Here is a 22,041-nt window from a genome sequence, read left to right on the forward strand (position 1 = left end):
AAACCAAAGTGTCCATATTAACGAGGCACGACTGTATATGACAGCCTTCTTATTTGTTATGCGTGCAGAGTTTCTGGTCACATTGTGAGTCATTGTCGCCACCTGCAGATGTGCCTGCCTTTACGCGCCCCTGAGCCTTGGCCACGTCTGTCCTGCAGACAACTTTGACACCTCCACTCACCACCTGCCTACTCGCCTCCATCCTCATAATGCCACTCGGTTTCTTTGCTGCATCTCTGCCCCAGGAAAACTAGTTACTGCCTGAGGCAAGAACTGCGAATACGTCAACAAATGTAGGGCCGTTCCTTGTTGATACTAGGGCTACTGTATCTGTGATGTGTAGGAAACTGCACAAGCTAATAAAAGTGTGGACAACATTATCTGATCTTTCGCTTCTCACATCGTAATGCACAGTGTCTTTCGCCTTTGACTGCCTGCACGGCCAGGGCCACCATTCACAGCTCATTATGTACCATAGAATTTGTTCTCTCGTCGTGCTGCTGTGACACCATTTCAGGTTTTGATTTTCTCTCTGACCATGGCACCATCATCATCATCATCTGCGTTAATGCCTAATTAGAACTTCTCCCATGCAGTTTGATGATTTGTCTCCCACTTTGAGCAAACTGGCTGTGGCTGCCGACATTGAGCTTCCTGCATGCTCATCTTCCTCCTTACAAGAGAATTAAAGGAGACTTTTATCCTGCAGTGGGTGTAGTCAGGCTGGTTAGGATGATGATGAGGAACCTGTTCGGCTATGCTCTTGCCATTTTTTTTTTCTTTGCTGTTGCACACTATCGCATCCTCTTCACCTAAAAAAAAAAGTGCAAGACACCCCTACATAAAAACGTACACAATATCCATGGAAACCTACTTGTGAGATGTTAGTCATTGTTGCATGGCTAGTGTTTTGTACTTTCCTATGTGCAGAAAGTGCCGAGCATTATTTTCATCGAGTCACACTAGCTTCATTTTTTATTTATTGATTTATACATACTGTCGATCCAACCTGGACAAAGATAGGAGTGGACACAATGTCAAACTTGGAATAGCGCAGCCATTTCGTATCTAAAAAAGAAAAACAACTTTACCAAAAAAATAAAAGCGGACACTGCTCAGTTCTATGGCGCAGCTAGGAAGTGTTGTATGGTGCTTCATTTCTTTCTTTTCTGACATGATGGGAAGTTTTACTGAAGAGCCAAGATTTTGTTGGGGAAGCAGTTTCAGATAACAGAAATAAGCAGTTGGTCATATATGTGCTTGGTAGAAAAACATAGCTGCTATTCTGCAAGCATGAAACTGTGCGGCTTGTGTGAGTTCCTAACATTTTTTAGTTGCCCCAGTTTTTGTGAAATAGGGGCTTGTTTCTCTAGACACGCAAGTATTTAGACATTTCTTGACAGATGAACATAACGCATGTCTGCAAGACCTGAAAGGCATTGTGTTTTGTTGTGCCTGAGTGCATATTTAGCAAATATGTTAAGTGCAGCACATGCCCTCTCATTTTGGAGATTTAAATTCAGGGGCTAACCGGATGGGTAGTAAGGACCTTGTAATAGTTGTAAACGTGGTGAGTACACTGAATTCACATTTGAGGCGGAAAAAGATTGCTAGATCAAAGCAGTGCATCTTACTGTTGCATTTCATATTGCTTCCCCACAGTGGCGGCAAGTTTTAGATGCATAGCTGCGGATGTCCTGCTGATGACAGGAAAGGTGCTTGCATTACAGAACATATTTTATAAGCGTTGTGTTCATCCAGAAAAAAAAGAAGGATTGTAGTATAAGATTTCAATTTGAGAGTTTCTATACGCTCTTCAAGAGCATTATGTGCCTTTGTTTGGACAAATGCTGCATCATTGGTCATTCCTCGTTCATATCCATACAGGTGCATAACCTGCAGGATTTTCATCCTCCTAGTGTGTGGGCGCTCATGCATGAAGGAAAAAATAAGAGTGCGAGACAAAACAAACTATCGCTTGTTTGTATGCTTGGGCCGCTTTGTTTAGTTATAAAATATCTGTATTTATAAAATATCTGTATAGCATGAGTCACTGTAAAAAGTAAAAAATCGTCAAGGGTGAGTTGTGCTCTAGTTGATGCCAGTAGTTAGGCTGCTTGCTGTCAGTTGAGCACATCAACAAAACTGCCAGGCTCAAATCAGCCACTTGTTTTCCAACATGTCAATCCAGTTGGATTCGTAATGGGACTGCTCAGCGTCAGTGTATTCTTCCTTTTGGGCTCGGCAAAGTATTTTCATAGTCACTTCTATTTGTGCTTGGAATATTGCTTGCGAGAAGAAAAAGGAGCAAGGGAATATCTTCACATTTGCACTGGTTCCTCACAGGTCTGCGCGGATGTGCCTTGCGATCACTGCTACATGTCGTGCGTCAAATGCTTCGATGGAGCAAAGCGGCCCTTGCGAGGTCTATCTGCGATGCGCTCGTTTAAAATAATTATTTCAAATAGGGCGCCGAACCTGCATTTGCGAGCGGTGCAGATGGCGGCACTTACCAATCATTTTTTTTTTTTCTCTTTAGGATGCAACATACTCAGCTTTCTCATCAAGAATACAGTTCTAAATGTTGAAGTCATGTCGTTAGATGTCATTCAGAAGGGAACTTTTTTCTGTTACTAATATTTTCCATGAAGTTGCAATTGTAATTTCCAGTAGTGGCGCTGCATTCGCTTTTGCATTTTTCTTCATGGCGCTGTGCTTGAAGCATTTAACGTACGGCGTTAGAGGCAGAAATATGCGCTGTTATTATGCTGTTACATTTCCTCTTTACCGCTGTGGTTGTCATATGCTTTCCCAGTTTTTATAAGTCGGCAACCAGACCCTTAAACGCTGTGCTAAAACATTGTTGTCGTACACTTGGAACGTCGGCGAACCGAGACCACCGACCGATACGCGCAATTCACCTAATCTTGGTAAGTTCGCTCCTATTTAAAAAATGTCCGTGCATCGGAAACGAGCTTAGGAGAGTACAATGATTTCAGCGGCTTCTGCGAGGTTAAAATGGTTCAGTGCCATTTATAATGTCAATGCGTGGGAGCAAGTACAGAACTTGGGCGAGCGCACTAAAAGCATGTTCGGAATGTATCGGCAGGAAGAAAGTAATTTATTGTTTCCGATGTAAAAAGTGCCAGTTATTCTCTGAAAAACGACAGGACCGTACAGAAACGTGCACGCAAGATTTGAAGTGATCGATGGTGTGATCAGCTTTAACAGTGCTTAGTTTTCTTTAGTTCGCGTTCTTTGACACGTCGCTCTTTGCACTACATTGCCGGAGTGAAATAGATTGTTTACTAGGTGGAAGGCTTTTGCTGTGGCAGAAGCCTATTTCATTTACTTCACATACTTTACCACAAGAATCAATCTATTTTGCAGCCTTATCTTTCTTGTACTGCTTCAGCCTTGAAAAGAACAAAGTACATAAATAAAAAAGTTCTGTTGGCAGATAAAGATATGTATTCTGCGGCAAGTTCATGAACAAAAGCAAAATGGTAATACACCCCAAGAAACTGAAGCTCCTCCTTGGCAGCTGTCTGCAAAACCTTTCAATGAACTGCCTATCGACATTACTAGAATAAACTCTTTTGTTCTAGAAATGCCTTGATACAAGACTTCATGTGGAGATTGTGGCCCATGCAGCTCTCACTTCAGGAGCCTTGCAGATCACAAGAACACTGGTGGAAGGATGGATGCCATTCACTTGTAGCTGTTATCAGTCGGAACCGTTTCAACTCATCTTGTGGTGAGTATACAGTTCAAAATCTACAAAATGTTTCATGCATGGTAAGCAAATGATAGTAGCTTACTGATTGAAATAATAAAGATAATTTTGTTTCAAAGTGTGTTGTCCACTAATTATTTTAATTGATGAAATGCTCAGACCAAAAAACGGTTGGTTTGCTCAACTGAGGAGAACATTCTGGCTGAGCTACATGCGTTACAGCAATATGATTAGCAGCAGGTGCACTGCTCATCTCAGGCAGAGTGCTGAATTATGCGATGTGTATCAAAGAAAGCAGTACCACGCATTGGCTGCTAGATCAGTCAAATGTATACTTAGTGGAAACAAGATAAAGTAGACTTCAAATAGAGGCTACTTACTCATTAGCACCCATATAAGTGCAGCCATACAGGTAAAAAGAAAAGCTATATAAGTTTTCCAGAAGCTTCAGTAGTGAAAAATTTGACGTGGTCCAAGGAGTGAACCCTGGACTGTTACTCATGTGGGGCAGTTTGTCTACCAAGTCATCTAACCAGGACAACCAGTGGATGGTGGGGCTAGGCTGAATTTATCAACAATGCACAGGACTATAACATGTTTCGATCCCATGGACACCAAAAAGGCCTTCCAGAACTGGCCCTTTATGTCTGATAGTGCACAGCTACAAGGTACTATTGCTGCACAATTGTTACTAAGGGCCTTGCACTTGAATGTGCCCATTGGACCTGTAAAGGGACAAAACATGGACCAAAATGTAACAATATGTATTAAATTAGATTATGGTGTAAAAAAAAAATGTCTGATTTAGTATAGATCGAGCACTACAATATCCAAGAATTGAGGATTTATTTTAATTTGGCACTGAAATTGCATAAAAACGGCTGAAGGAATCTCTTGCGGTGAAACACTGTCATCATCCCTGTAACCACGTAACCACGTCTCAGGAAAAAGTCTATGATTTTTTTAATTGCACGTGCTCTCTGTTCTTTAACAAGCGCTCACCTTGTTTTATTGTATTGTTACATACATGATCTCACTAGTGACATAACAATATTTTGAGTGCTGTCCAGTGTGCCTGTCAATAAACTGAATCCAGCTTCAGCAGAGAGTGGCCTGGACTAAATTTGAAAGTCACCATCATGCTTGACATAGCTGAATAAGCCTGAACGTCGGTTTTGGTCCAAATCGGACGAAGTCAAATTTTGAGGGTGGTTTGGACCAAATTTGGGGATTATCATTGTGTTTGCCATTGCCAAATTTTGTCAGTGGGACAGCTCGATAAAAGCTTTGTCAGAGTTGGCTGACAGTGGCGGTGGCTGCTCACTTTGAAACAGTGGGCGTGTATGCTTCATTGATTCGGAAAAAAAAAAAAAAAAAAAAAAAGACGGGCTTTCCGAATTCTCAGTGTGGGCGGAAGCCACATACTCATGAAGAGGATTCCGTCATCTTTCATGCAAGATAAAACCTGAATTCGGATAATTCAAACTTTAGCAAAGCAAGACCGTAGTCATGTGGTATTTTCTTTTCCTTTCATATTTGCGCACTTTGTTTAAATGCTGGAAAAAACAATCATGCAGGAAGTATGTTAGTAGAAAAAACTGGGTCATTTGTACTTGAACCCCCTCTAAAACTTAAGGGTACTTGGGCCTAAACTGAATATAAAAAAAAATAGAATAATTAATCTCAACTAATTAACGAATTAGATAAAATATAAGGAATACTCCAAACAGAACTACACGAAGACGAATAATATGTTGTCGGTTTCAGTAAGCTGCAGTGCTCAGCCTTTTTCTTTTTTAATCCTTGGTTTACATTACATAAAACTGTGCGTGCACGTTTGGTCTATTCACCAACATCACAGTGGCCACCAATTTGCTGTTCATGGAGCGTTGCAAAAAACTGCTATGCATGTCTCATCGGCTCACCACAATTTACTCCGGATTTCTTAGCAAAAGCTATCTTCTGGGCAATAAAACGGCACGTGTGAGGTCATGTAAATACCCCTCTGTAAGCTTGTCATGAATAGCCAACAAAAGAATAAAAAACAGACAAATTATGAATAACCAAATTTATTGCTATACACAACAGCACTTGCAGACTTACAATGTGAAAGTGCTCAGAAAGACAAGGAAAAACGCTTTTGTCTCGTCCACTTCTCTTGTCCTTGTCTTTCCAAGCACTTTCAAATTTTAGGATGCTATACTAGTTAACCCAGCAAACAACTTTGTTAAGCACATGCAATGTAGCTCTGCTATAGACCTTTTTCCAGTCGCGCCTCTTCTTGCAGACGTCAGGCAAGGTATGTTTGGCAGGGCGGGTTACCGAGGCTCCCTCACATATTTTCTGCAGAAATTCTTTCACAATAGTAGGGTGGGTTTATTTTCCAAGCGGCACTTGATCTCTTAGAAGGCAAACCTGGCAGCGTCTTTTCGTTTGTTGCAATAGCGGGCAGGGAAAATGTATGTGGTCCTGAGGGCCAAGTACATGCTAGCAATGCATGTAATTATTGCGCAACAGTTTGTAGCGTCAATGACCCAGCAGACATCTTTTATGGTTTTCGCACACGCAGTGAACTGCTGCCCTACTATGTAGAAATAGAGAAGAAGGCTTCGCACATGTGCAGTAGCATTACTGAAAATAAGTCAATTGGACCTTTTTCCATTTTATCCTGTCTCCTGCAGCCACCAATATCCTGTGCAGCCACCACTTTGCAGCAATGAACTAGGGTCACTCAGGATTGGAGTGCCTACTGAAGAGATCAGAAGTGAATGGCCCACATACTAGGGGCAATGCCTGACACCCCTGAGTGCTGGGAACGGTTCATAAAGAGCATTTTCATAGGAAGTTTTGTTGTAGGAAAAACAAATTTAAGGACGGTTAGTTCGACTGACTGCAGACGAAATTCACTCACCAATGTATTACTACTCTCATTGTGCACTGTGGTGGCTTGGTCATTGGGTGCTTGACTACAGAGCCTGGAAACCCGGCTTCGACCCTTGCCATGTTACAATAGAGACAAAATGCAAGGTGCCCACGTGCTGTGAGATTTCAGAGTACATACATTCAAGAACCTCACTTAGTCATAATTATCTGCATCCCTCCACTACAGCGTCCCTCATAGCCAGTCAATTTGGAACGTTTCAACCAATCCAATTTTAATTCCATCGTTTTTTCACTCTCCAATTATTCCAATCCCGATTATATTCTATTTCTATTCGTCGTGGCTTTTGGTTCAACTTTGCTAAATCTTTCGTGTCCAAATATCTCCCTCCTCTCCCATAAATGGAGGGCGGGAAATACCTCTTAACACCACCTGCCACAGTTAGTAGGCGAAGGCTTCGCATGGACACTGACGCCGAATGCCTGACATTCTTCTCGGTCAGCAAATGCTGTCGCATCAGTACTCGTATAGTTCATTGCGTTAGGCGGACGGGAGCAGAGATGCCAAGTAGTGAGGAGCAGTGCAGTAGCATGCCAAGAGAGGGTGTGCATGTTCTGCCCCTTGAAAGATCACCACCGCTAGCCAGACCGCAGTATTGTGACTGGCATGATTGTAAATGAAATGCTAACCTCCATTTCCTCAGCTTCTCACGGCTAAGACATTGAAGTTGAGCCCATGTCCTCTGTGGCAACAGAGGCACCATGTGTCAAATAGGTATGACTGCACAGTGCAGTAATGCTTTGTCACTGCCATTTTAATGCGTCAGCATTATGTAGGTATGTCGGCAGTTTCATGTCACCAGAATTGTCATCACAATTACATTTGAACGAAACAAGTTATAAGAAAAAGAATGGGCCAAAAAATCTTGCTGGGTAAATAATTTGATGCATGTGGGTTAACTAGGTAATTAATTAGAGGGGTAATGGCAACATCCAAACGGGTCACGTGGTACTAACTTCCAGTGGCGGGAAATTTGAAATGTTTGAAACGTGAACGAGCGGGAAAGGGCATGATTTGCGTGCACAAATGGTAGGAATGGTTAGAAAGTGTGTAAAGAGAGGTAATCAGCCAATTGCAATCTGAAAAATTCCGAGAGCGCTGCAGGATCTGCAGTGGAGAAATGCGAAAGCCTGAAGAACGGAAATCTGAGCTAGTTGGTGCACTGCAAGATCAAAAAACAGCGCGGCTACTTGGGACAAACAGAGAGGAGAATAACGGACAAGCGCTTGTCCGTTATTCTCCTCTCTGTTTGTCCCAAGTAGCCGCGCTGTTTTTTGATCTTGCGAAAGCCTGAGCATTGCTGCTGCACACGGTACATCGCATGCCTCTTGTTGAACACAACCAGTGTTCCATTGAACGCATCACAGTTCACCACCCTTCTATAATTGGTTTACAGGAAAGGAAAGGCGCAGTATCTGTTACTCGCGGAATCCCGCTGACACATCTTGCGGACAACACAGCAATGAGCATGCTTACGCATTTCTCCAGTGCAGATCCTGCAGTGTTCTCGAAAATGTTCTGCTAAAAGGGGTGAAACAGCAATTATGCAGTGTTTTTGATGTCAGGCGACGTCCTTCAAACTTGTGTTTGAAGTGCAGCCTGGACTGCCCTTGGCTGTTCTTGGTGCTAAGAAACTGCACTAGTTCTATCGCTGGATGAAAGTGTTCCAACCCTAGTTCTCCCATTCAGCACCATTAAAGGCTTCGTCCCCCAGAAAAGCCATTGTCCGCATTATGAGCAAAAAATCATGGGCATGGCTCTGGCAAGTGGTAGCTGGCAGACGACATGGTCATGCATGGCTAGTCATTGAGTTGTGTGATGGCATGAGACGTGGCATGGCCGAATTGGTAGGCGCTGCCAACACAGGTGTGACATGGAAGGGTGAAATCGGAATCCAGCCCTTCAGGACCCCTAGGCCACGAAGATACCTTTGTGTGGCTTGGTTAAAATGGTGCTTTAGATCTTTGTTGCGGTGGTTTTATAATGTGGTATCTTGCGACTATGTATGGGACAATGCAGCCGCAAGTTAAAAGCTTCTGAACAAGTGAGTGGCAAAGTGTGTCTACACGAAGGTCCACAAGGAAAACCGGCAACTGGCGCCATTAACGCTGGCATGCCATGGCCTTAAAGGAAGAGTTTAAGTCCCCCCCCCCCCTTCCCCCAATATTTTTATGAGCTCAGTATTCATTTGCAAGTTAGCACTTTGCCCTGTGTTTCTTTCACGTCACTGTCTGTTTTGCACTTCAGACCTCACCAAAATGAGTAAACCCCACTAACTAGTCCAAGAAACAGCCCTGAGGAGTTATGTATTCATTTCCTTTTTTTTATATAAATTTGTCTTGTTCATGCAGAGAATACAGAACTGTAATAAAAGAATTTGTTGAATGCTGCGACAGTTATAGTACTCTCCGCTGAGTTCCAGAAATTTCACAGAGTACAGAAGCTCAACATAAAATATCAGAAAAAATAAACTGGAACAATTGGTTAGAAAAGCTACCCTTGCAGCATCCTTCTTTGGCTGTGCCTTAAGCGCAGCTGCACAAGAGGAGGACAACAAAGAATATACTGGGCCGGAGGCACGTGCTGCCACAGCTCAGTAGTTTGGTTATGCCTTAAAATGTGTGGGAAGCTTATATTTCCCTGCGACCTAGAGCACCACATCTACAACTGATTGCCTAGGACTAGAGGATGACTGAAGCCGGCACCTGCTCTACAGAGCCGCCCTTACTCTCGCAGAACGTTTCATCATTGCAATTTTGCCTTTCACCCTTCTGACCCCAGAACCCGCAAATGTGGTTTCTCCAGATTGATGCACAACTCGGCCCTTAACGTTAGAGGTGTGCGAAGGCTCGGTTTAGCCCAAAAGCTCGTACTCTGGCCGCTCAGAAGCTCTGTGCCTCAAGCTTGGGCGGGGCCAGGCCGGACACACCAATCCAGAGTATTCACAACTTTTTTAAAGGCACGAATATGGTTGTGGTGTGCTAGGCATCACAATACAGCAGTATTTTGCAGCATCCTTCCCACACAAGAGTGTGTGAATTCTCTATACAGATGTTTATGCACCTTTACACCACACACCCCTGGCATGAACAGATCTTTGCTAGCTGTCAACGACCAAGCAGAAGGGCTGCTTGTGGGCTATCGAATTTTGACTTTTGTCTCTTCCTCTTCGGCAGATGTTTAGGTATCAGTTTCCAGATTCGCGGTATGCTGTCAGCTCTTCCACATCTGTTGTGCCAGGCCTCAACAAGCCTCAGTAGAAATGGGCCATAGCACCTAGTCAAAGCATCTGCGGTCCACGACCTTGTCGGTGCCATGAAAGACACGCAGTGAGCAAGATAAGCTTACTGAGTACTTGGCCACAGAATCAACCCCTTGCTCAGAGGCCGCGTGTTTTTGGTGAAGTGAGGAAACCATGTACCTAAATCTTTCCTTTCTTGCTAAGAACACATTATTCATTGCAGCCACAAGTTACAGCAGTAAAAAGAACTTCAGCGTTGCTGGATTCACAATCCAGGAGTGCCACAAATGTCTTAAGCATTCATCAATGCATAAATTGTTCTTGCGTAATAATATAAAAAAATTAATATAATTCTATGTTGTGCTGTGCCTCTATATATTCTACAAATTTCAATCTTAAACGCGACAACTGAGCATTTCAAGGTCAACTCATTATTTGGAAATTATTTCTTTCTGTATCATTCTGGGCCAGACCAGGGCCTTAAAGGGCCATTAAACAATATTTGCTCTAATATTCTAGTGAAAGAAATTTATAGAGATGGTCTTTGTGAGTATTTGAGTCAAATTTAAACACTTTGCGTGGAGACAATTGACAACTAATTTTTAAAAAGTGCTCCTGGTTAAAGCTCTCAACTGATTAGGGCGACATGTTCCCCCGCGCAAACCTCCATCGGGGCTTGCTGGTTGTGCCCGCTCACTGGATGCTCCCAGGTGATCCGGGCAGAATGGAACGTGGTGGGGTGCCGTCTCAGCTTGTTTCCATTTTTTTTTTTTCTTCCGTGGCGGCGTGCGTCAGGTTAAGCGTGCAGAAGACGAGCGCCATTTCAGTCGCCAATATTTTCGGTATTACTGACACTAGCAAAAATATTTGTGTGTTGCAAAGAGGACTGATAGGATACCTATATCTAGAGTGCGTTTTCTAGTTTTCGTAAATAGCTCTTCGTGGGCCCTTTAAGTCTGAACACGTTGCCATGCCAGACTCTGGTCTGTAACACAGATTCCAAGCTAGCTCGGGCTCAGAATTTCGGCCCGTGCACATCTCTACTGACTGCATCACCTCACAAGGTGATCTAGTACAATCATGTCGTATCTGCGCTCTCTCCTGACATGATCAGTGACCTGCAGGATATTCTTATAAACTCATGGGAGATGCCCTCATCAGCACCTCAAGACCAAAGTACCCGAGAGAACTATGGCGTAAGAACGCTCTCACCTACAGCAGCTCCTTACTGGTGGACCTTGACGACTGTCGCCTTTCACAACTGCTTCACCGGATTTGGCAGCTCCTCGGTGAGGACTCACCACCCATGTTCTGCTGCTTCGAGAGTTCTTCTTCAGCTCTTGCTGATGCCCAAGCATCTGCATCTTGCCTTCCCAGCGGCCAGTGATACAACCATGGAGCTGACCAACCAGGTTCATGAGGTGGCCTTCCAGCAAGCCACAGCTGTCTCACCACTGGCAGACTCGGCAATTTCCTGCCTCGAGGCCTGTACTGATGAGCTTACTACCTCAGTTGACACACTCAGGAGCCTGTCCCAAGAGACCATTCACCATATTCCAGTCACCACTTTCCATCGCGCACAAAGAGCCATAACTTAACACTGCTGGTATGACTGGCAATTCCTACATCCTGCCACTAAGTGCATGTCTCGTGGTTGGGAAAAACCCCTCAAGACCATTAATGGCAACTCGTGGCTCCCCAATGCGGCCACCTTTCGTGGTTTGGTTTGTGGGGTTTAACGTCCCAAAGCAACTCAGGCTATGAGAGACGCCGTAGTGGAGGACTCCGGAAATTTCGAGCACCTGGGATTCTTTAACGTGCACTGACATCGCACAGCACACGGGCCTTCCTTCCTTCCTTTTCGCCTCGATCGAAAAGCGGCCGCCGAGGCCGGGAGTCGATCCCGCGTCCTTGGGAACAGTAGTCGAGTGCCGTAACCACTGCGCCACCCCGGCGGGGTCCTTTTGTGGTAATTGACAAGACCTGTCATAATCCGTTCCTTGTCAACAATGGTGCAGAGGTCAGCGTGATCCTTAAAAAAAAAAGCCATCTTGCCTAGCTGGCGGGGCAATCGCAACGGGCTGCCATCCCTTCGACCATAGTGACATATAGACTTCGCTCCCTCACCCTCAACTTGGTACCCTGCCACACATTTTGATGAGTGTTCGTCATTGCTGATGTTGACCCAATCATCAGCGCATATTTCTTATCGTACTTTCACTTGGGCTTCATTCAGCATGCAGCCCGACAGACAGCTTCACTCGGCTATCTATATCTGGCGTCGAGTCTAACCTTGTCCCCACCGGCATCGGCATGCTGATACCATCACCTCCTTTGAGAACATCCCGGTGTGATTTCAGTAACTGGCAAAGCGTTTAAATCTCACTCAGCCACCAAAGCATATGGTGTGACCACCACCACCAGCACGATCACACCTCTTGTTTGGTGGTCACCTGCTAAACGGGAGTTCAATCATGATGCAACTCGACATTATACACCCATCATCCAGCGCATGGGCTTCATTCCATCTCATATCCAAAAAAAGAACCAAGTGATTGGCGTCCGTGCGGTGACTATGAAGTGTTGAATGCCAAGACTGTCCACGACAGCTATCCACTGCTTCACATCACATCTGAATGGCTGCACCATTTTTAACAAAGTGGACCTGGCTAGGCACATCACCAGATACCCACTGTGTTTGCCAGCATACTAAAGCAGCCATCACAACTGCGTTTGGGCTGTTAGAGTATGTGTGGATGCCCTTTGGACTTCAGAACCCAACTCAAACCTTTCAGCAGTTCATTGCTAAGGTCACAAGAGGCCTCCCAGCTGTGTTCGCATACATCGATCATTGATGTATGCGAACACAGTCAGCAATATGTCTATAGATAACGAGAACTACCTGCGTGCAGTTTACAGCACCTCCAACAGCACGGCCTGGTTGTGGATGCTGACAAGTGCGTATTCGCCGTTTTCATGCTCACTTTTTGAGCCATCACAACTTATAGCTTAATTGCCAATTGCTAATATTTACTCATTTGTCAACTTTTGCAAGAGTGAAATTCTCGCGGGAACAAAAAAAAAAATTCCTTTGCAGGGTTCGACTGCATGTGCTCCACATTTTGACGGTTGAAAATGAAACTTGCAGTGCTCCGCAACCATTATGATCTGCTGAAGTGGACTAAAGCATAAGTCAATGCAATGGGTGCCAGAGGTTTATATGTGAAATACCCCATTTTTACTTTCAAAATGAGGAAGTGCTTACTGAGGAGTTCGAGGAAGAGAGAGATGCGTGCAGACTGTTCTGGGCTTTGGGCCGTTTGCAAGCAGCCTTCATTATTCAAACGTTGACCTGTATTAAACCCATTTCATCCGCTACATTTGGTGGAGGTGCTGGGTAAAACATCCTGGGAATCCAGCCAGTGCCTCGTCGCAGCCGCCATGTGGCAGGTGTTTGCCACCTTTATCTTCTCAAGAGTACCTTCCAATAGCTACCATCCAAGCGACGCAGACTCAGGAACAGTGAGCTGAAGAGACGACGACCTAGAGATCAGCAAAGCGGCTCAGAACGGCTCAGCTTACTGAAGTGAGCCGGCTCATTTGAACGGTTCACCGGCTTACTTAAGCCTGGGTCGCTCAGGAGCGAACAGTGGTCTATTGGGGAGAGAGAAAGCCAACTCTGCCTCTCTCTCGTTCACTGATACGCACCCATTCGACCTCCCGAAACTTAACGAAAGCGTGGAAATATTTGTGTGTCCATCCTATCTCCCCTAATGGTGACTACAAAATCTCAGTAAACAGCAACATCCATATTTTTTTAGGCTCGATTCTTACTCTTTATGTCCACTTTATGTACACGAAGTCCAAGAGAGGACTTCGTTCTTTTGGTACCCTATCGTTTCAAAATTATCTGAATAACATTGGCCATCATTAAACACACTGAGAATTATCCTTAATAAATACTTCGGGCCATCAATCTCTAGCCCAAAATCTCTTGTGGACTGACTGTTAATAAATACTGATAGTGACAATGTAGACAGATATAGATAGTGAATTATAAATATAAAGAAAGCAGATCACCTGATTCGAGGTCCCTCTTATATTCCCGGAGACAGTGAACTCAGGAGGAGCCTGAAGTATAAATGCATCATTTTTTTTAATGCAGTGTGCGCTTTGTAGCTCGAGTCCGCTTTAGTCCTTTTTCACTTTCTAAATCCCCCCTCCCCCCACATGCTTTCTCTAGCTGATTCGTTTTTCGTATATTCCTATAATCCTGTTCAACTTTGCGACAGTTTTTCTCAATGCCCACAGCTCTCAGCGCCCCGGCTTCTCCCACTGCTTCCTTTATTCCTGGCAACAGGTTTCTGGCCCGGTCCCCTAACCCAAACTTGTTCAACCTTCCTGTTTTTGCCGCCACATACATACACCGACCGTATTTAATTCATTCATTCTGTATCTACTTCAAGCCGAATCGCTCGCCATTCATGCTGTGAAGTGTGGTTTTAATTTTCATAAAGCATCTGTTCCCGTTTTGAGCACACGACGCGCTGCAGTCAGTGCTGTTCATGACTGAACTAGATATTTTTTTTCTGCTGGGCTGGCTGCGGAAGGGGCCATGCATTCCACATTCGCCCTGTTGTAATGCAGCTTGAGAAAACTATACATAGCAATTATTGAAAGCAAAACAAAAGACGCACAAAAACAGCGGCGACCACCCGAAGCATACACACATTGCGGCTGCCAGGTCGCCGGCGCGGAGCCTCGACACGGCGCCGAAGCAGCCGACCAACTACGTGCGAAGGATTGTGCAGACAGCACACTTTTTTCTTTTCTTTATATGCCGGCCCAATCCACCTGTGCCTGACCACTGGAGTTGCTTTCTCGTACTGCTAATAGATGGCGCTAAAGTAGCAGCAAACAGAAGACCTAACTCTGGCAGAACGGTTCCTAACAGCACTCCAAAAGAAACGCTGCTCACGGTTCCCGATGGCTCACTGAACCAGCGGCTCTCCAAAAGAACCACTGCTCACTAAGCGACTGCTCTCCAAAAGAGTGGCCGCTCAGTGAGTCGCCACTCATTCTCGCTCTTTTAAAAAAGCGGCTCGGTCAAAAGACAGTCGAAGGCGAGGAGATGTTTGCGAGGAAGGGCGGGAAGCATGGCCTCAGAGATCACCCCCGCAAGCGTGGGGATGATCTCGGAGGCAATATGGGACAGCAGACACTTTCTCACAACACTAATAGATGGCGCCGAATTCAGAGGATGTTGCGCCGCGGCGCCCGGCTTAGGGTGGTGACATCTCATGCTAGGGTTCCCTATTTTGGCTAAAAACGGCAGTCAGGCTTGGTGGGCCGCCATGTTGGTTCCAAGTTAGTGCGGAAGCACTTAAGCAGGTATGACAGCGATAAATCTATAAAGGATGATCATGCACAATGAAGAAAAAATACAGGACTCCGTCGCGCCGCAAAGGAGTCCTTTGTTCCCCTTACTTTTTCTTTCTTGTCAGTGTCGAGACTTCCCACAGTATTTGGTTTCAGTATTTAATTTCTAGGGAGCTTCGCAGGACAAAGGCTATCGATCGAACGGAGCTTCAAAGCAGTGGAGAGACTGCTAGAGGTTTTGGAGGATATGCAGGAGGTGCGCCTGCCAAAGACACCCTAAATCTGCGTACCAGGCTATTAATGGAAGGCTGAAAAGAGTGGGCATACTTAATAGGGTTAATAAAATCTGTCGTGCTCCAAGCAGTTAAAAAGGCAAAGACACCAGACCTCTCCCAGGCCTCAAAGAGCAGAAGCGGCTTGGTGCCTGAATATCCAAGAATGATGAGCGGACAGCACACAGGGGTGCAACAGCTGCACCAATTGCATATTTTGATACGGCTACATATTTCTGCACCAAGCTGTGCATTAAGCGTGAAATTTGCGCCATGCTGTGCCAAAATGCCCCGACTATCCACAAAAGTTTGCCATACTCAGTGACAACTTTCTGCGGCCGTGATATAACCAATCACGATGCTTCAGACACTGTAGCATGCGTCACTGGCATTTTAGTTTTATTTTGAGATGGCGTCATGGCATTCTAATGGCTACTCATATTTTCTTTGCATCCATGTGCTTTCACCGCTTTCCAGTTCAGTCACTGTCTATGCGCTGAAGGAACCCTATAACGCAAGTGGGCTGTTTGTGACAAGGCACCACTGCTATTGCTTCCGTGGTGGGCCGTAGTGGTACTTGTGATTTTGGAGCAATACTTCAACCCTGCATTTTAAGTGCTGCATGTTTTTATTGGATGTATCTTAGTTTTTTATGCGGCTCATGGAAGTTTTCGATATCCTGTTGGTTCATTCATGTACACTAAGGTTATTTTTATACTGTCTTGTCGATAGACTCACTTTCCCATCATCAGATAGTGTAGGAGGTGGCTTCTGTGTTTCATCATCAGCCTGACTATACCCACTGCAGGGCGAAGGCCTCTCCCATCCACTTGACCCCTGCGAACTTCTCAACCTCATCCGCTGTCCCCTGCTACGCTTTCCTTCCCTTGGAATCCAGTTTGTTACCCTAAGCGACCATCGGTTATCCTCTCTTCGCATTACATGTCCTGCCCATGTCCATTTCTTCTTCTTAATTTCCACTAGAATGTCGGTAACTTGAGTTATTTCTCTGACCCACTCTGCACGCTTCCCATCTCTTAATGTTACCCCTACCATTTTTCGTTCCATAGCCCTCTGAGTTATCCTCAACTTAAGTAGAACCCTCTTGGTTAGCCTCCACGTTTCAGCCCCATAGGTGAGTACAGGTAAGATGCAACTGTTGCATACTTTCCTCTTGAGTGATACCAATAAGCTGCTAGTTATAATCTGCGAGTGCTTGCCAAATGCGCTCCATCCCAATCTTATTCTTGTTATTTCCTTTCCATGGTCCGGGTCTGCGGTTACTACCTGTCCTATGTAGACATATTCGCCTACTACTTCCAGTATTTCGCTACCTAATGTAAACTGCTGTTCCTTCCCGAGGCTGTTGAACATTACCTTAGTCTTCTGCATATTGATTTTTAAGCCTACCTTTCTACTTTTCCTGTCTAAGTCATCAATCATTATTTGCAGTTCATTCCCCGAGTTACTTAGCAAGGCAATGTCATCAGCAAATTGCAGATTACTGAGGTATTCTCCATCTACCCTGATCCCTAACTGCTCCCATTCCAAGTCTCTGAATACTTCCTCTAAGCAAGCTGTGAATAGTACTGGGGAGAGCGTGTTTCCTTGTCTAACACCTTTCTGTATGGGAATTTTGTTACTTTTTTATGCAGAACTATGATTGCTGTGCACCCACTAAATATATCTTGCAGCACTTTCACGTACGACTCGTCTACCCCCTGATTTCGCAATGCCTGCATCACCGCCGAAGTTCGTGCTAATACAACTGGAGGTGGAACATGTGAAATTTATTTCGAACATCAGAAGGTCGAGAAACGCACAGCAGCCTAGCTATTGAATTCCATAATGCCGTAGTGGAGCCCAAGACTGCCAAAATTAACATTTATGCATGCTGCAACATTGAAGTACTATAAGGTATGCATTGTGCATGAAATACATAACCTAATAATCGTCCACCTCTCCTTAATCAAAATATTGTGTCAAAGCCACCGCCAGTCCACAAGAAGTATAATTTACAAGCCGAACCCACCACATTACAGCAATGTGGTGGGTTCGACTTCCACTCCCAATTTTCTCAAATGTGTACCAGCTATGGCCCAGCCTGGTGCTTGGCTTACCAGGGCTCATGGCTTAGGAAAGGAGGAAAAAGGAACTGCATATGGGCTTCTGCTGCACGAAGCGGACTTAGGGTTGTCTAATGGTGGAACGAATCGTGAATTTTGGTTCATGACCCTTTTCCTGAAGTGAACTAGAATACCTTTCCCAAGCATCTTATCCCAGAAGAGCCCAGAATCAGGCCGGGAGAAATCTTGTACCCACCAGCACCAGGATCGAAACTGGTACCTCCTGAATGTGAGGCAGATTCTGTCACAAGGCCATCATGTCTTGGTGGGGTAGTAGCCTTTCCTCGGGTTCTCGTTCTAATGGTGCTCAACGTGGCTTTGGAAGACCTTAAAAAAGCTTAATGATCGTTCATGAATTCAGAAAGGCCTTGGTCAAAGGCCTTTCTGAATTCAGTGTATGCAGTATGTGTATGCAGTACACATACTGCATACACTGTATGTATGCACTGTATGTATACACTGTGTATGCAGTGGTGTATGCAGTACATTTTCGTCTTTTTTTTTTTTTACAGAGCACTTGGGGTGGATTCACACACCAGATCCGTGTCATTCCGTGATGATTATGGTTAAAGTATAATACTAAGTTTGTTCTTGAAAGAACTGACCAAGCTAGAAAAAATTTCATTGCAAGAAGACATCAGTGCTCAGCATACTCACCAATGTTCTTAAAAAAAAATAATATACACTGGGACGAGCTGTCTGAAAATTTTCAGGAACCTCATAGCTGTGCTTTTTATTTCTGAAACTTAGCCATTGTCAAATATGTTAAACTAGCATGTAGAACAATGTTTCTGTAACACTGATAGTCTTTACCTGAACACACTCACACACACACAAAAACTGGATCGGTGAAATTTTGTGTTTAGCTCTGCAAAAATTTAGTTAAGCGGCAACAAATTTCATGGATATATATTTTATAGACAAACAATGCCATGAAAACTAAAAGAACAGTGGGCAATTAGATTATGTACTGACCAAAAATATTTTGTCATTTTTGTTTTCTTGGGGTATTGTACTAAACTTAAATCTAACATATTGGACCAGCCAAAGACACGGGAACACAAGAAAAAGAAATGCTGCGCATTCAGAAGGTACCAGGTTTGATTCCAGGTGCCGCCAGGTACTCAACAGTTTTCCAACTGGTACAGGATTTCCCCTGACCTGATGCTTGGCTCTTTTGGGGTGAAATGCTTTGGAAATGGGTCTCAGACCAAACAGTGTTGTCCCATGTACTTCTTTGTATTGAGTTCCCATGTCCTTGGCTTCCCATGTCCATGTCCAGCAAGTTAGGTTTGCACCAACTGGTCTGCATGGCCACTATGTAAAAAATTATATATCAGGAAGCACTACAGATATGTCGCAATAATACTAGCTGTGCCCCCCCCCCCCCAACAGGGTAGGCACCTAAATTCACCCCTGCTACCGTGGTAAATATGCTCTCAATGACCTCATTGGATTTTCTCCCTGTCCATTGCCCGGACAGACTGTTTCCACATTGGGACATAGATACATGCTTTAGTGAAGGCCTCCAGAAATTTCAACAACCTTGTCTTTAACTTTAAAAGTGTGTCAACATCGCACAGTTCACGGCATTGCTTTTCACCTCCATTGTAAAGGGACTGCTGCAACCAGGATTTCATCCTGTGTCCTTGGGTTTAACAATTGAGCACCCTAATCCTGTGCCACCGCAGTGGCTATTACCTATGTGGGGACGGAATCAAGATGATGAACAAAAGCTGCAAATCGCCTCCAAGGGATTCCTGTTTCAGCACATGCACCAAACAGGGAAGGGCCTGGAAATCGGAACAATGCAATAAATGCCGGCTCCTGGGAAAGGTAAGACATTAATGATCCCGCTGCAACACAGAATGAAAGTATAATGCTAGTAGCTGTCACATGGCACTCACATGGAAACATTTAATGTTCTATCAGTAAAATAAATTGGCCTCAACCAAAAAGAGCAAATAAAATTTGCCCCTAGTGTTAGCAGTGCATTTGCTGTTTGCAAGATAACATATAGGAAAGCGTGAATATGATTTGGCAGTGTAAACCAAAGAAACACGGAGATGAAGAAATGATAAAACAAACTTGGCATTTCCATGTGCGTTCCTTTCGTCCTTGGCCTGTTCGCACAGCCAAACCACACTGCAGTGGTGTGCCAGCTAGCCCATCAAAGCATGCTACTGGAAAGCTCTTCGAGCAATTATACAATTCTATTTTCTACCATGACAGGCCTACGTGGGCACTAGTATCTCTATATGGAACAGACTGGTTCAGCCTAGTCCCACCTTGTGCACCTGAATGCTCTCTCACTGTATTTGACAGCTACTGGAAAATATGCACCAGCATTTATTTTGTTAACGCGCTACAGCTGAAAGAAGCGATTTCACCCGCTCTAGTCAGGAATACAAAAAGGATCTATACAATGGCCACAGAAATAGCACTGTCACTGAGTAGATTTGCTGGTGAACATTGAAAAAATTTTTTTTTACCGTGCCCATCAACAGCAATTACCTTGTATGGTGCACAAGACAATATACAGTCATAACTAGAAACAGAATTTGAATTCACCTAGAGTTGATGCAAAAATGTCATTAATATTATCACGCTTAGCTAAAATGTAGCTTAGCTAAAATGTAGTCGTATGACCGGGTTAGTCCTATCTAGTGGTCAGAACAGTCCGGCAGATATGTACTGGCACCCCCACCCCCCTCACCCTTTTCTACTGCTTTGGCTGTCACGGTGCTGACCGAAATGCATGCCCAGTGCCAGCTTCATAAATAAGGTCACTTCGATTTCATATAGTAGCGCTCTTGTGGAGCAACCTGTTTTTGCCAGCACACATTTTGTACCCACCTTTCATGAGGCACAAGGCATTCATGGTGCAGGAGAGCCCATGAGCAGAAGCTGCGACGTAGCAAAGATCCCAAAATCGCTGTGCAGCAAGAGTATTTCGGCACACACTGAAACAAAAAATAGAAATGGTTGCTCTTGCTAAGACAGGGCTATTCGGGAGCAAAACGGAGGCGCACTCGAAAATGAGTCGCCGGCGACCGATCGAAGCACTGATATTGAAGGGACTGCTTCCTGGCGCACGGAAAAGAGCTTCGTAGATCCTCTACGCTTCACTTGAAGCCACCGACTCACAGCAAGATGCCGCAAAAAGAATTGAGATCACTTAGCAATAACGCATCGATGCAGAAAAACTTTCCAGACAAGCTGTAACGTGAAAAGAGCGGCGCCATGAGCTCTCCTAAGTTGGCGAGGAAAGTACGGGATGCCACCGTAAGTGTTTTGCGCTGCATTTTCGCTGTACTTACGAAAGTCTGAAGAAACTTGCAAGGATGGGTGCCGCCCAGTCTATTTTGCAGAATACATTCCAGTCTGGTCAATCTGAAACACGGCGCGAACAAGCCTCCCGCTTGCTTGTACCACTGCGCGCCAAAATTGAAAAGGAAAAAAAAAAAAAAAAAAAAGCACCTGGTCCTGCGGGTGCGGAGGCGGCGATAAAAAAAGCGTCTGGGTACGAGAGTACACGCAAGCAAAAAAACAAAAATAAGCAATTTATTACGTCACATCCGCCAGATTACAAACAGATCCTCCTCACCTACCTTCTTTCTTCTCGCGCATGCGCAGCTTACCAAGATCGCGCGGTGGCGACCGGCAGGTCATATATAGGGAGAAAAATGAGCATGATAGCTACTGCTACCACCCCGTTTCAAATGGGACGCTCCTATATTCCATCCATCCATCCATATAATGCAGACGGAAGTTGATGCAGACGCAATCACTGTTCCTGAAGCTCTGGGGTTTAGAGATACCAGTGGCCGGGTGAATAAACCGGCGGTGGAAACTAGCAAAAAACGACTGGAAGATTGGTGGCTTAAAACCAGAGAAGTGACAGAGAAGTGGCGCGCGAAAGCACGCGCGCCCTCTTCAGTGCTGTCGCGCACGGTCGAATGAAGTTTCGGGTGCACTTACATCAACACTTTTTGCCCCTAAATTTTTCACAAAGCTATATGTACCATTTTATGCAGTGTGCCTTTGAAAGCTCTAAGCAGGTATAGCGCGGCCTGACGCTAGTACATGGCAAACTGTTCGGTGGATATTCTATCACCCGCTGCCGTTTTCGTATAGAGCAAAAGAGGCACTGACGAAAATTCATAGCACGTCTCAGATTCAGAGTAAGGAACAAAAATTTACGCATACAGTTAAAATTTCAGTTGTCTAGTGAAGTGGGCTTTTCAAGCTTCGTTTAAGGCGGAGGTCCCACGGTGGCCATCTTGGAATTAGTTCAAATTCTGCCACCAGGCTACGCCACTGATTCAGGACTGAAAAAGTGCCTA

At 44.7% G+C, this 22,041-nt stretch overlaps 2 long non-coding RNA genes across 2 annotated transcripts; both read right to left on the bottom strand.

Annotated features, from left to right (window-relative positions):
* Positions 1 to 3,911: 3,911 nt before the first annotated feature.
* LOC146180323 (uncharacterized) lies at positions 3,912 to 21,150 on the bottom strand. Its single transcript, XR_014700835.1, has 3 exons — positions 21,016 to 21,150; positions 20,552 to 20,658; positions 3,912 to 4,461 (listed from the first exon to the last, which is right to left on the bottom strand). It is a non-coding gene; the product is annotated as an uncharacterized LOC146180323 (long non-coding RNA).
* Positions 12,617 to 19,987, bottom strand: LOC146180324 (uncharacterized). Its single transcript, XR_014700834.1, has 3 exons — positions 19,397 to 19,987; positions 13,999 to 14,049; positions 12,617 to 13,445 (listed from the first exon to the last, which is right to left on the bottom strand). It is a non-coding gene; the product is annotated as an uncharacterized LOC146180324 (long non-coding RNA).
* Positions 21,151 to 22,041: the final 891 nt, after the last annotated feature.

Source organism: Amblyomma maculatum, chromosome 9 (genome assembly GCF_055883805.1).
Source record: "Amblyomma maculatum isolate TAMU_Amacu chromosome 9, ASM5588380v1, whole genome shotgun sequence".
NCBI classification, from domain to species: Eukaryota; Metazoa; Arthropoda; class Arachnida; order Ixodida; family Ixodidae; genus Amblyomma; species Amblyomma maculatum.